At 46.7% G+C, this 12,645-nt stretch overlaps 1 protein-coding gene across 4 annotated transcripts in view; it reads right to left on the bottom strand.

Annotated features, from left to right (window-relative positions):
- LOC132402034 (general transcription factor II-I repeat domain-containing protein 2A-like) overlaps positions 1-12,645 on the bottom strand; it is a 37,614-nt gene that overhangs the window by 22,685 nt on the left and 2,284 nt on the right. The window contains exons 1-2 of one of the 4 annotated variants that reach the window (XR_009514781.1): positions 10,738-11,522; positions 7,332-9,545 (exon numbers count right to left, since the gene is read on the bottom strand). The exons of 2 other annotated variants lie outside the window; for them this stretch is intronic. The gene's annotated coding sequence lies outside the window, so the exon portion shown is untranslated. Of the gene's footprint in view, positions 1-7,331; positions 9,546-10,737; positions 11,523-12,645 lie in introns of those variants that run through there. One more of the 4 variants, XR_009514780.1, reaches the window with a different exon arrangement.

Raw genomic sequence — 12,645 nt, 5'->3', positions numbered from 1 at the left:
ACTTATCTGCAATTATGACCAGTTACTTAACATGTACAAAGATTTATATTATTATTTAAATTAACTGAATTGTTTGTTTCTCAGAAATACTTAATTGATGGAGAAATTGTTGGGTTTCCATAGCAGGTTTAGTAAATGTTATAGCTCTTTCTCAACATCCACAAAATGCTGGAGGAACTCAACAAGTCAAACAGCATCAATGGAGGGAAATAAAACAGTCAATACTTTGGGTTGAGACCCTTATTCAGGACTGGAAAGATGGGGTGGAAAGCAGGATAAGAACTATACCCTCACCTATTCTTACCTCCCACCCTCTAAATGTCTCCCTTGCCCCCATCCACCTGGTCACACCTATCATCTCCCAACTCGTAGTCCTCTTACTCGCCCCCAATTCTTAGTCTGCCCCTTCCTTTCCCTTCTTGATGAATCTTCTTGGTATAAAACAACAACAGTTTATACCCGTCCATGGATGATTCCTAGCATCTACAGAGTTTCGTGCCCAATTCTTTCTCTGTGCTTTAGAAGAATAGTGTACCACATGATAGCAACTTGCACCATGGGTCTGTGCCAAGGCTTGGCCCACTGTTAGTTGTTCCTTCCTTGTGATTGGCTGCCACAATGTGTGGTTTCAGTAAAGAAAACTGCCTGTTGGAATATTCGGGAATCCATGATAATGATGTGCCCTCAAGCAAATTTCCAGGCTTGTTCTTTGCTAAAGCCATTCATACAGAACAGAAAGGCATTCGGAGTAATTCTGCAGTCATGCAGTTTACATCATGCTAAAAGAATATTGCCAATGTTCCAGAAAAAAACTCTAAATCCATTGTGTCCTGTATCAGCCAGCACAGAATTTTATTTGTTCTTGCTTCATTCTGCCAAAACTAATTAAAATAAGAGGAATGCCCAGCACTGAATAATATGAATGATTCTTGGCATCACCCAAGCCCAGGCTTGGCCATGCACGTTAGTTTCTACACTCTGGCTGATATGAAGCTGTTCTACTGACTTTATCTGTAGCTATTTGAAAATTATTAATTGTTGGTTCATACCAGAATGAGTAGAATGGTTCATGAAGTGGGCCTTATGGCCAATAAAATGGAAATGAACCAAACATATATACTGTGGTGACCCACTTCCTAGCGCACTCGAACCGGCTCACAAATAGCCAGCACGCCGGCTTAAAGGCCAGTCCCAAAAGGGCGCCAGGTCTGCTTCACCAACAAAGGGAAAAGCCTGCACGGGACTGTGAATACGTGCCTCCTACAGCATCTGCGCGCGGGATAGGACTGTGAATACGTGCCCCCTACAGCATCCGTGCCCGGGGAGGGCGGGATCAGGGAGGTTTTAAAGCGAGGCCGCGAAGTTCGAATAAAATCTTTTTTAACTGCAGTTTACCGACTCCGTGTCATTATTTCAGCGCTGCGTGTAGCACACCACTACAATTGGTGACCCCGACGGTCCAAACGATATTTGAGCCGAAGATGACCAACACCGCATCTGTTCATGCAGTTTCGTTGAAACTGCCAAGCTTCTGGACGCTGTGACCTCACCTATGGTTCCAGCAAGCAGAAGCCCAATTCCACGTTTGTCAGGTAACCTCAGAGGATGCACGTTACTACTACGTGGTGAGCTCCCTCGACCAGGACACAACGGCCCAGGTTGAGGAGTTCGTACAGTCTCCCCAGCGGATGGCAAGTACACAGAATTCAAAGCCTTGCTCATAAGGACTTTCGGACTCTCATGGCACCAGCGAGCTGCCCGTTTACTGCACCTGGATGGTTTGGGAGACAGGCCACTGTCGGCTTTGATGAACGAGATGCTGTCCCTGGCCGGAGGTCACAAGCCCTGCCTCATGTTTGAGCAGGCACTCCTGGAGCAGCTGCCCGAGGACATACGCCTGCTGCTGTCTGATGCAGATTTCAGCGACCCCCGGAAGGTGGCAGCCCGGGCGGACTTGCTGTGGAACGCCAAGAAGGTGAGTGGGGCGTCCGTCGCACAGATCACCAAGCCACGCTCCCAGCAGCAAACCAGACCAGGCCCGGCTACAGAGCCCACTAACCCCAGAGGCAGGGGTGATGAGACCAACGAACAATGGTGCTTCTACCACCAGCGGTGGGGCGCAGAAGCCTGCCACTGTTGCCCGCCCTGCAAGTTCCCGGGAAACGCCAGGGCCAGCCACCGCTGATGGCTACGGCGGCTGTCCATCGGGATAGCCTCCTGTATGTGTGGGACAAGAGGCTGGGACGCCATTTTTTGGTCGTCACCAGCCAAGATCAGCGTCTTACCTCCGACGAGTTACGACATCCACAACAGGGCACCAGGTCCCACCCTGAGGGCTGCAAACTGCAGCACAATAAGGACCTATGGCACCCGTACGGTGCAGCTACAGTTCGGCTCCAGCCGGTTCACGTGGGACTTCACACTGGCTGCCGTAGCCCAACCGTTTCTGGGTACGGATTTTTTGCGGTCTCACAGCCTACTGGTCAACCTGCCGAGGCAGAGACTGGTCCATGCCGAGACCTTTCAGATGTTCTCCCTGGGAGAAGCCCAGTTGCCAGCCCCACACCTCGACTCCATCATGCTATCCGACAACGACTTCACCAGGGTCCTGGGGGATTTCCCATCGGTTCTGGCACCGCAGTTCACGGCAGCCATGCCCAGACACGGCGTACAGCACCACATCCCGACCCAGGGACCGCCCCTCCACACCCGTGCTCGGCAGATTCTCCCGGACAAGCTCCGACTGGCGAAGGAGGAGTTCAAGCGGATGGAGGAATTGGGGATCATACGGCGGTCCGACAGCCCATGGACCTCCCCCCTGCACATGGTGCCCAAAGCGACAGGGGTCTGGAGACCATGCGGCGACTACCGCAGGCTGAACGAAGCTACCACACCGGACTGCTACCCTGTGCTGCACATACAGGACTTTGCAGCAAACCTGCACGGTGCACGGATCTTCTCCAAGGTAGACCTCATCCAGGGATACCATCAAATCCCAATGCATCCGGACGATATCCCCAAAACGGCTCTCATCACCCCGTTCAGCCTCTTTGAGTTCCTCCGCATGCCGTTCGGCTCGAAGAATGCCGCACAGACATTTCAGCGGTTAATGGACGCGGTGGGACGGGACCTGGACTTCGCTTTCATCTATTTGGACGACATCCTCATAGCTAGCAGCAGTCGTCAGGAGCATCTGTCCCACCTCCGTCAACTCGATGTCCGACTGAATGAATACGGCCTGACAATCAACCCGGCCAAATGCCAGTTTGGGCTCGACACCATCGACTTCCTTGGCCACAGGATTACTAAAGACGGGGCAACCCCTCTGCCCGCTAAGGTAGACGCAGTCTGCCATTTCCCCCGACCCACCACAATTAAAGGCCTTCAGGAATTCGTGGGTATGGTCAATTTCTACCACCGCTTCCTCCCTTCAGCTGCTCGAATCATGCGCCCCCTGTTCGCCCTGATGTCGGGTCCAGGTAAGGACATTACCTGGGACGAGGAGTCTGCCGCCGCTTTCATTAAAACGAAAGAAGCCTTAGCAAACACCGCGATGCTAGTACACCCCAGAATGGACGTCCCTACCGCCCTCACAGTGGACGCATCCAACACAGCAGTCGGTGGGGTACTGGAGCAACTCATCAAGGGTCGCTGGCAACCCCTGGCATTTTTCAGCAAACACCTGCGGCCACCCGAGCACAAATACAGTGCTTTCGACCGGGAACTGTTGGTGCTATACCTGGTAATCCGGCATTTCAGGTACTTCTTAGAAAGTAGGCCCTTCACCGCGTTCACGGACCACAAGCCGCTTACCTTTACGTTCACGAAAGTGTCCGATCCCTGGTCGTCACACCAGCAGCACCATCTGTCCTACATCTCTGAATACACGACGGATGTCCGGCACGTCTCGGGTAAGGACAATGTCGTGGCGAATGTGCTCTCTCGCCCTAACATTCATGTCCTTTCCCAAGGGGTAGACTTTGAGGCGCTGGCAGAGGCGCAGCAGGCAGATGAGGAGATCCCAAGTTACAGAACCGCAGTCTCCAGTTTGCAGCTCCAGGACCTCCCCGTAGGCCCGGGTGAGAGGACCCTACTCTGTGACATCATCGCCGGCCAGCTCCATCCTGTCGTCCCGGCACCTTGGCGGCGACGCGTTTTCGACTCCATTCATAACTTAGCGCACCCCTCCATCAGGACAACTGTCCGGATGGTCTCCAGCAGGTTTGTTTGGCACGGTCTCCGCAAGCAGGTCAGTGAATGGGCCAAAACGTGCATGCACTGCCAAACAGTCAAGGTGCAGCGGCACACCAAAGCCCTGCTGCAGCAGTTCCACCCCACCCGCCGGCGTTTCGACCACATTCATGTGGATATCGTGGGCCCCCAACCATTGTCGCGCGGAGCGCGGCACCTCCTGACTATCGTGGACCGGTTCACCAGATGGCCAGAGGCGATCCCGCTCACCGACACCACCTCCGAATCTTGTGCCCGAGCACTGATCGCCACCTGGGTGTCGCGCTTTGGTGTACCGGCCCACATTACCTCCGACAGAGGCGCCCAGTTCACCTCCAGCCTGTGGTCAGCTATGGCCAGGCTTTTGGGGACACAGCTGCACCACACAACTGCCTATCACCCACAATCGAACGGCCTGGTGGAGCGTTTCCACTGTCACCTAAAGTCAGCTCTCATGGCCCGCCTGCGAGGAGCTAACTGGGTGGACAAGCTTCCCTGGGTCCTACTCGGCATCCGCACAGCGCCCAAAGACGATCTGCATGCCTCGTCGGCCGAGTCGGTGTACGGCGCACCCCTGGTCGTCCCTGGGTAGTTCATACCAGCCCCAGGGGGCACGAGGAAGAACCCGCAGCAGTCCTGGGCAGACTACGTGAGAGGCTCGGCAACCTGGCCCCCATACCCACTTCGCAGCATGGGCAGAACCCAATCTGCGTACCCAAAGACCTGCAGAACTGTAAGTTTGTGTTTGTACGAAGGGGCGGGCATCGGCCACCGCTACAGCGGCCCTACGAGGGGCCGTTTACGGTGATCAGGAACAACGGGTCCACGTTCGTGCTGGACGTTGGGGGGAGAGAGGAGGTTTTCACAGTGGACCGACTCAAACCGGCCCATGTGGACGTGGTGCAACCGGTCGAGTTTCCAGCACTGCGGCGCAGAGGCCGACCTCCCAAACAGGGTCCAGCCTAGACTGTGGAAATTGGGGGGTGCATCACCGGTTCCGGGGGGGGGGGGGGTTATGTGGCGACCCACTTCCTAGCGCACTCGAACCGGCTCACAAATTGCCAGCGCGCCGGCACAAAGGCCAGTCCCAAAAGGGCGCCAGGTCTGCTTCACCAACAAAGGGAAAAGCCCACACAGGACTGCGAATACGTGCCCCCTACAGCATCCGCGCGCGGGACAGGACTGTGAATACGTGCCCCCTACAGCATCCGCACCCGGGGAGGGCAGGATCAGGGAGGTTTTAAAGCGAGGCCGCGAAGTTCGAATAAAATCTTTTTTAACTGCAGTTTACCGGCTCCGTGTCATTATTTCAGCGCTGCGTGTAGCACACCGCTACAATACTATATATATATCAATCTCATTGTTCAATATATGTCACATATGCATTCAAGAACACCTTCTTCCTCAAAAAGTATTTTTGGTGCATTGTTAAACATATTTTATGCATCAAGAGCATCTTTTGTTACTCGGTCAAGAGGTGATTTGTTTGTTTCATGGTTTGCAGAGGAATTGTACGTGCTTAAGGACTAAAGTGTAGATTCTAGAATTTTGGGAATAAAGGAATTCCATCCGCTTGCCCTCTGCTCAGTGATATCCCTGGGAGTCTCTTGGTGTTTAGTCAGATTGTTCCTTTCAGGTTGTGTGTTTTGAGCAGGGAACATACGAGGTGGGAAATCCAGGATCAAGGATCAAGATTCAAATTTTATTTACCTGTATTAGGAATTTGCTATGGTGTGTTGGCACATGTACCAAAAATACAACATTTAACAATTATAAAGAATAAAGAATTACTTAAGTTGGTTTAAGTACGGCTATGGAATAAATGTGCATGAATACACCAATACCAGCGCATATACACAATGTAAACAGCGTTATAAAAAGTGGGTTAAAATATTAACAGTGCATTGAAGTGACTGAGGTAATAGATGGGGGGGGGGGGGGGGTGGGAGGATGCCTGGGGGAAGAAGCTTTTACAAAAGTGTGAAGTTTGTGTTTTAGTAGCCCTGTAGTGCTTTCCAGAAGGGAGCTTTTGGAAAAGGTAGCTTGGAGGGTGGGTAGTATCAGCAATGATTTTTCCTGCTGTATCTTTGTCCTGGTGACATACAAGTCCTACAGTTGTTACTCAGCAAAAGAAATCTGGTGAATTAATCCTGCTTCAGCAATACTAAAACACAGAATATCATTTGGATTGCGTAATCTCTAATATCTTCTGCAGCAAAGATTGTGCCTTGTCACCATTGGGAGAGAAAGGGATGAATTGTTGAGACAATTGTGTAGTCTTTGTATTGCAGACTGAATTTCAGCACAGAACCCAGCTGAACTGTTTTCTCCAGAAGTGACGAACCTGTGAGCCACCGGGATCAGCTGAGGCTGAGGGGAGGCCTGATGGATGTTTATATGGTAATGAGAGACATAGAGTAGACAGCCTGTATCTTCCTTCCAGGCTCAAGATATCTGATACCAGAAGGCATGCACTTAAGTTAAGAGGAGTCAAAGGAACTGTACAGGACAATTTTTTTACACAGAGAGAGTGTTGAAAATGCACTGTCTGAGGTAGTGTGGAGCAAATACGTCAGAGGCTCTGAGGTAAACATACCTCAGAGAAAATAGAGGGAAATAGTTTAGTTAGGAGTTCATTTACTAGGTTAATTAGTTCAACACATCATGGGCCAAAGGGGTCTGTTCCTGGGTGGTACTTTGCTGTATTCTATGTTCATTTAGAATGGATGGATCTGGAGGTGTGGTTGCGGTGATGATGCACCATCAATAACTCACACTGAGACGTAAGGCGAGATATCGGCTTTTATTGACTGGAAGAAGGAACCAGGAGTGAGTGACCATCATACTACGTCCTGGAGACTGAGGCCGAGCGTCAGGCTTCAGATCGCCTTTATACAGGGGTCTGTGGGAGGAGCCACAGGAGCAGTCAGCAAGGGCATGTCCAGACAGGCACACGGAGTTCACCACAGGTGAACTACGTATACCTGTCTGGACACGCCCTCTGCTGACTGCTCCTGTGGCTCCTCCCACAGACCCCTGTATAAAGGTGATTGAGGCCTGAGCCCGGCCCTCAGTCTCCAGGATGTAGTCTGGTGGTCAATTACTGCTTGTTCTTTCTTCCAGTCAACAAAAGCCAATATCTCGCCTTCACATCTCAGAGTGAGTTATTGATGGTGCATCAGTTACATAGGGTGCAGAAGAGAGTATAGCTGCTAGAACCTGGAGCAAAAAAATACACAGCTGACATAATCTCACTGGTTCTCCACTCTGCAAATCATACACCAGGCTGCTAGTTATTGATTACAGCTCGGTGCTCAACTCTATCATCCCCTCCCTACTAATCAACAAGTTTCATAACCTGCACCTCTGTACTACCCTCTGCAACTAGATCCTCGGCTGCCTTATCAGGAGAGCACAGTCAGTGCAAATCAGTAATAACATCTGCTCCTCACCGACGATCAACACAGAAAACATGCTTTGCTCCTCTACACTAAACACCGCACAAATACCATTTATAAACCTGCTGATGTCAAAACTGTTGTTGGTAATGTCTCAGATGATAATGAGGAACTGTACAGGCGAGAGATATATCTGCTGGTTGAGTGGTGTCACAACAACAACTTCACACTCAATGTCAGCAAGACCAAGCAATTGATTATGGCACTTCAGAGAGTCGGGAGAACATGCATCAGTCCTCACTGAGGGGACAGCAGTGGAAAGGGCGATCAGATTTAAGTTCCCGGTTGTCAGCGACTCTGAGGAACTATCCTAGGCCCAACATGTTGATGCAATCATGAAGAAGGACACCAGCAGCTCTACTTCATTAAGTGTTTGAGGAGATTTGGTATATCCTTAACAACTCTTACAAAAGTCTACAGATGTACTACGGAGAGCTTGTTATGGAGGCTCTAATGCCCAAGATGGCAAGATGCTGCAGGAATTTATAGACTCACCTAGTTCACTGATAGACAAAACTCTACACATCAAGAGGCCGGCATCCATCATTGAGGACCTTCACCAACGAGGACATGCCCTCTTCTCATTATTGCCATCGGGGAGGAGGAGGTACAGGAACCCAATGACCCACACTCCACACTTCAGGAACAGTCTTCCCCTCCATCATCAGATTTCTGTGGTTCAGGAACCCATTACTACCCCATTATTCCTTTTTTTTGCACAATTTATTTATTCTGTAATTTTTAGTAATTTTATGTATTTGCACTGTACTGCTGCTGCAAAGCAAACATTTCACATCATATGTATAAGACTTGATTCTGATTCTGAAAATCAATTAGATCTTTTGTTTACAGACAGCTGCAAAGATTTTCTATCAAAATCTAGTTTCATTCTGTTCACCACTCCTTGATTAATGGACCAGCTAAACTTGGACAATATCTGCATTTCTGAGCTTCCAGTATGTTTTAATAAATGCTGTTCTTTAATCAGAGCATTCTAGATTAGCAAGAGCGATGAGTCCCAGAACATCTTTGTTGCTTGCTGATGTGATCTTTGTCTAAATATAGTATGTATGCATGACTGAGCTATGAATGGAGGTGACCAGCCTATGTCGTATTCAATGCTTGAAGCAGGGAACAGCTCAGATGCTACCGGGAACCAATGGTTTTTAAATTGCTCTTGCTACATAGCACGTGAAGCACTGAAAGATAAATAAGTGCAAAGTCATATTGGCACAAAATATTATTTTAAAGGTGAAGTTCTGTTTTGAAGAATGTACTATTAGCAATTTCATGAACAATTTACATTGGCTCACATGCAATAAAGCTTCTTTAAACTTTGAAAATTCTTTTTGAGTTGATACATTGGAGCAAATGTATGGATTTTCAGTGTGTTCATGTACAAGCTTCATTGTGGCACTTTAAAAGTAATCATGCGGATAATCATAAGAACAAGCGCATTTCCCTGAATACGTTGGATACAGTCTGGATATTTCCCTTGTGGAGTCACAGAATGTGTATGCAAATCACATATTTTAGTTGTACATCTGCTTTCTGGGAAAAATAGAGTAAGAGTAAAATAGTTATAATTACAGAAAACAAAATTAGATAAATGGGGCAAAATCTGACTGGCAACTGCTTTATAGGGCTGATTAGTCTCAGATCTGTTTGGATCTTCTAGAAGTCCAATTCATGATGAGTGACAGATGCTGACACATCTGTCAGTCTGCTCTGTCGCTAGAGTCCACAAGGAGCCCAGCACTGGAGCTGGACTTTGCTGGGATGCTGCTTCTGTAATGTTGCTCCAATTGGACCCGCAGTGGGATTGAACTCCCATTCATTTGAAGAGGAATTCACAGCCTGGAAATTAGAAGGTAAAACTTAAGTTATATATTTTATTACTTGTTTTATTTTAGTTATGTCACAGTGGTTTAATCCTTTAAAATACAAACAGTTCTAAAAATATTTATGTACCTCAGAGACAGTTAAATCCTATATATTTAATAAGCCTCATGTCCTCCTATCTATGACTGAGGCAGTGGCTGCTCGCTGAGGCTCACTGCTGTTGGATCACTCCACATTCCCACATGTCCACTCATTATGGAGGGTCAGTCATGTAGCCCTTAGCATTTGGTCCAGATAAGACCAGGTAGGGGATTTGTTGCGAGTCAGGGTGGTAGGCCAAATCACGTCCTGTTTTAAGATTTACTAGGCCAATTCCAAGCATTAGGACTCTAGTTACCTGGATGGATCAAAGAGATTGAGTTGTGCTTTTTAGAGTAGAGGAGATTTGATAGAGTTGTCCAAAGTTACAGTGGGTTTAGGGAGAATGAATGGTGAGAAATTGTTTCCAGTAGTTAATGGACTGACTACAGTAGGGGTATTTTCAGTGATGAGGAAAAAATAAACAGGCAAAATGAGAAGAAACCTTCTTATCCAACAAATGGTTAGGATTCAGAATGGACTGCCTAAAAAAGGCAGTGGACATAGATTCAATAAGCTTCAAAACCAAATTAATTAAGTACTTGAAGGGGCAAAGATTTACAAAGTTACATTGTAGGGGAATGGGACCTAATAGAAATCTCTTCAAGAATGCTAGTACAATAACAGCAACATCCTCCCTCTGCCCTGTACAAATTTTCACATTAACACACTTATCAGTCAGCATTTTCTGGTTTGTGAAGGAAGCCTTCAAGCCAGCAGAAGGTTATTCGGTCTCTAGTTTTCTATGTAAATTAAGTTTTAACTGAAGATACTAGAAGTCTTACTAGGCTATGCTGTTATTCAATCCAGCCTTTCAGCTGGTTCAGGCAAGAAAATTATCCTCTGTCATTGAGCCCTCAGTGTAGAGTTTGTTGCATAAATCATCATCATGGAAGTGGAATAGAATTGGGAGGAAAAGGAAATGAGAACGAAAATTATGCATTACACTACATAAAAGGAACCCAACGCAGATGCATCTTTCCACTATTAGGTACTAGTCATGCCATTCCATTCATGAGTGACTGATTAACATAAATCCTTACAGAAGCAATGAGATTTAAATGCTGACCTCCAGCTTTGATTTGATTTGCTCTGCTCCCATTCCATTCTCTGCTCTGATTATTCACAGGAGTTTGATGGTGGAAGTAGTCATTTGATCCCTCACCTCAGCATAAATGAGGCATTGCAACAAGATTGGATGGACCTTATTTAAATTGTGTGATCCCATGTTTTGTGACAGGGTAGGTTACATTACACTACCTGATGGCAACTGGATGGCTGCTTCTAGTTGTACCAACTGAATATGCAGGCTTTTGTAAACAGTGTACTCCATCAGGAAATGTAGGGAAGCTGCATGTGCTGCTTGTTGTGTAATATTTGAGTAATATTGTAAACACCGTATATTGTTTCATTAAGCATTCTTTGCCGTTTACATAATACATTATGGGTTATATGTAAAAGTATGTAAATGGCGTACGTTATTATGCCACCAAGTCATATGTGAATGTCTCACAAAAGTAAAATAAGTGGACAAGTTTTCCTGGGCTCCAGTGTTTTTCTTTTGATTAATTTCTGGATTTTCAAAACACAACTTTTCTCTTTTGTGGCAACAGGCTTGCAGAATCTGTGATAGTTGGCTCTCTTGTTGGAGTATTTTCTGCTAAGGGAAAGTGAAGCCCTGGGCTGCTGGAATTACTCTGAGTGTACAAACATTATTCCGTTCTTCCAAATGCTGGTTAAACATTTGAATAGATAAGGAAACCCACCCCCGGCATTTTAGGAACAACTCCTTCCTCTCTGCCATCAGATACCTGAATGATCCTCGAACCCATCCACTTCAGCATCTCACTATTCCTCTTCTGGGCTATTTATGCATTTTAGTTTTAGTTATAACACAGTAACTTTTTATGTCTTGCAGTATACTTCTGCCACAAAATAACACATTTCAAGATATCGTGACAATAAAGCGGATTCTGATTCTTATTAAAGACCTTTCATTACAAAAGGATTGTCCTTGTCAGGTGTAGTTCAGAATAATGACAAGGTTTATTATCACTGACTAACTGTACATGACATAGAATTTGGTGTTTCGGTTTTTATTTGGATTTGTTCTTTTGAGGATTGTCTTGTCTGGACATATCTTTCACTAGGAAGCTTTCAGTTCTTTCTTGTCCTTTGGTATAATAATAACTGGGCGCCACAGTAGTGCAGCAGTTGGTCGGCTCTACTACAGCTCAGGCCGTCGGAGTTCTGAGCTCAATCCTGCCGTCCTCAGTATGGGGTTTGTCTGCCGTCCCCGTGCAGTGCGTGGGCTTTCTCTGGAAGCTCTGGTGTCCTCCCACTGTCCAGATGCCATACTGGTTAGTAGGTTAACTTGGCCATTGTAAATTGTCCTGTGATTAGGCCAGAGTTAAATTGGGGCCACAGAGTGGTGTGGCTTAAAGACCCAGAAGGGTCTATTCTGCGCTCTATCTCTAAATAAATAAATAAAATTAAATTTCCTGTGCTTGGTTTAATTCTAAATGTTGTGCATAACATTCTGGGAAAAAACTGGCCTTCGTTTTCTCTTAAGATGTATTAGCCAGAACTTCACTTCATTTCAGCCTCTGATTCTTCTCATCTTCTAGTGGAGAAGACATTTCTCTCTCCAGTGTATTTCATGCCCTGATGACACATTCCCTCAGTCTCCTTAGCAGAGGAAATAGCTTGCACCTTCAAAACCTGTTATAATTTTAAACAACCTTTATTTAATCACTTCATTGTCTTCTCTGCTCTGATGGATAAACAATAATACCAAGATCTTAAATCTCTTTTTAACAGCCATTCTGGTGAATAGATAGCAGCTGTATCTATGGCTATTGCCATGGCTTAATTATCATAATGTGTAGACTTAATATTGTGGCTGAAGCTAATGAGCTATGAACAATCTTTTTTATGAACTTATTTTACAGAAGAAAGCACATTAGAGAAATGATTT

The sequence above is a fragment of the Hypanus sabinus genome, chromosome 11 (genome assembly GCF_030144855.1).
Source record: "Hypanus sabinus isolate sHypSab1 chromosome 11, sHypSab1.hap1, whole genome shotgun sequence".
Lineage (NCBI taxonomy): Eukaryota > Metazoa > Chordata > Chondrichthyes > Myliobatiformes > Dasyatidae > Hypanus > Hypanus sabinus.
Note: the sequence above shows the minus strand (reverse complement) of the source record. Positions and strands in the feature narration are given on the sequence as shown.